Below are 3,208 nucleotides of genomic sequence, written 5' to 3'. Positions count from 1 at the left end.
GACGAGGAAGAAGACGTAAGAAGATGCTGGATGACCTTGGGGACAGAAGAGGATACTGTCATTTGAAGGAGAAAGCTCTAGATCGCATTAAGTGGAGGAATTGTTTTGAAAGAGACTGTGGACCTGTCGTCTTGACAGATTACTGATGATGATGATGATTACTTCACCTACTAGACATACTGTTGCCGCCACCTACCTGCGTTTCCTATCCAAGCGTGTGACGCCATCAGGTGTGTAAAGTCTGAACTGTGGACTGATCCCATCCGACCAGTTCTAACGGCCGGTATTTCAGTTCACTGTATATTATTACGACAAGTGACACCAGCTTAATTTTATATGCTTCTTACAGATTTCAACAGAAAATAGCTCTTTAATGAGCGCCTAAGTGAGATATAGACAAAAGACAACATTATCTTTGCCATTAATTATGTACCACAATATTAGGATACAGCTTCGGGCATGCATAATAGCGGAAAGAATATGTACAAATTTTCACAGGTAACTTGAAATTGTATCAATTAACTCACTCGACAAGAAGTACAAATGCATGCAAATTCCTATCTGTTACGATTTTTTGAAGATAATGCCTGATTCATATGAATGAAACTATGATTTAATTATGCCGAATATGCTCAGATATGATTTGGAATATTGTCGTTTCGTCTACAGAAATGAGAACGCGAGGTTGTAGTGTAGATCAAATGCTCAGTCTTTATTTGCTGCTTTCTTTCATTTGCTATAGATTCCTGGCCAGAACTGCGTTTTCTCTTGATTAAAATGGTGACTTAAATTAAAGAGTGACCGAATTAATGAGGTGTGGGTAATAATAATTTCGACTCTGGCATATAAGATTATTAATTGCAAAGGAACAAAGCCACTCGTTACATTATACTTAAAATTTTTTATCTGTCTTGTTTACTTCTGTCTCAGTAGAGCATGGATGGAAAACTATCAGGTCCTGAGCTTCCGTGACAAACTTCCAGCACATGACACGAGACCTCCAGGTTGGGAGTTGGACGCAAGGCTGACAATCTTGCTCTATAAAAAAATGAAAACTAGATGCACTCTGCCAGAATCTCCTAAGGTTGCGTATGGCTAAAAAGGGGCTGTTTTGCCAATGATGATGACAATTACTATTATTATTATTATTAAACCTCTGAGGCCTGCCATTGAGAAGTTCATATTACACACGCTTCTACAGCTTCTTTCATGCCAGTATGACAATCCAAAGGCAGAAGTGCTGGAATAGTGTCATTAAATAAACTGAGCATCAATCTTTAGCTTCTACTCCTGAAGGAGGTTAAATTATAGTCAAAAGATATTTTGGTACTTCATGCACACGGTAGCGTTGTTGGTTGAGGCACTATGCTACAAGCCGGAAGGTCACGGGATCGAATCTCGATGAGGTCACTGGATTTTTTCAATTGATCTAATCCTTCTAGCCGCACTATGGCCCTAGGGTCGACATAGCTTCTAACAGAAATGAGTACCAGGAATATTCTTGGGAGTAAAGGGTGGCCGGCACGTAGGGCTGACAACCTTACTGCCATCTATGAGCTGATTGTCTAGAAAATATGGGAACGTTATCATCTCATAACCTTATGGACCTCTTTGGCCTGTTACAGGGATACCATTACTTTTACTTTTTAATTTATGTGAAAAGTATGATTCCTGGATCAGTATGGTATAGGCACAATTGTGTAACAAATACACAAAAACTGCTATTAATAGTGGCATTATAGGACTCAATAGTAGAACATATAGAACAATAAATAATTTTGTCCTTGATCCCTGCATAACCATGGAAGGAAAGACATGCTGGAAGATCATTTATGTTGAATAGGAGTAACATATGAACCCTTAGAATTTTTATAGTAAAAATACAAATTCTTGTATCTAAAAATTGCACAGTAAATCACATTCTCTATGCAATGTAGATGTATTGTCATGTGTTCGGGTGTTCATTTTACGTTTGTATCACCCTAGAACTTTTATGTGAGATAGGTACATAACAGATGAAGTTCTAATGTTATATTACATCACTTGGCCATGCATTCAAACCACAAAATATTTATATGACTGCTTCATAGATAGAGTAAACAAATGGAAAATGAGAAGAGTTTTCTTTCTGTGCTCCATGTACTGGTAATATTTTGAGATATACTTAGGCACAGAGAAGACCTAACTTTTTTTTTTTATATCTCATACTTGACTAGAATGAAATTAATGATTTATGTTATAAGATAAAACAGCAGTATATATGTAAACATTCTTATACTAATAAATTAATTTGGAACCTCAGAGGTGCTGTACCTAGAAAAATTTATTGAACTTAATGAGATTAAAAAGGCATCCATTACTGAAAGTGAAGAAGGCTTGATATAAAGAATCCAGTCCCTTACAGGACCATGTCCACCTTAAAATTCCTGAGCTGCATATATGGAAAATTATTAATATTTGATGTTATTACCTCAATATTTACAGCTTTGATTACACTGTGCAGTATGGTTTTATCATACAAATGTTATTAGTTCATGTTTGTCTATTTTGTATGCTGATTATGAAAATGAGAAAAAAAAGAAAACATTATTCTAGCACCCACAGCTTTTGAGAGGTCCCCAAGTTTAGATTATTTGGGGTTTACATTACAATAAGAAAAGGAAAGGGGTCTGTCATTTGCTTTCCCCTGCTCTACAAGGTCCTGCAGGTTCATGATCACAGCATCTCCACGTCCATGTCCATTCAGACAGTTTTGTTGTTATTGACTTTCATTTGTCACCTTATTTCAGGCAGCTACTTTCATGTATTTTGTTCATGGCATGTCTTAATTTCTAGTCATTTCAACCATATTTTTGCTTGAAAGAGCCTCATCTAATATTTCAAGCAGATTATGACTGATTTCATTAAAAAAATGAACTTCAGTATTTGGCTTTTAATTGAAGGTTGGAATATTCTAGACAGAAACACTAAGATGTTTTTGTTCCACAAGCTTCACACTTTATTTATTATGTTTTTCTCAAGAAGGCACTGCAATGTGTACTGTAACATTTTAGACACTCTCTTGGAAATTCTTAACCAATGGCATGATCCAAATAATTGACCCCTATTATTTAATTCCTTCAGCTGAGTTTTAAAACATTGTTACTCGACAATGGAAAAAAATACCCTTCATTCCAGTTGCAGATGTCATTCATGTGAAGGAATCATA

Source organism: Cryptotermes secundus, unplaced genomic scaffold (genome assembly GCF_002891405.2).
Source record: "Cryptotermes secundus unplaced genomic scaffold, Csec_1.0 scaffold68, whole genome shotgun sequence".
In the NCBI taxonomy this organism is placed as follows: Eukaryota; Metazoa; Arthropoda; class Insecta; order Blattodea; family Kalotermitidae; genus Cryptotermes; species Cryptotermes secundus.
Note: the sequence above shows the minus strand (reverse complement) of the source record.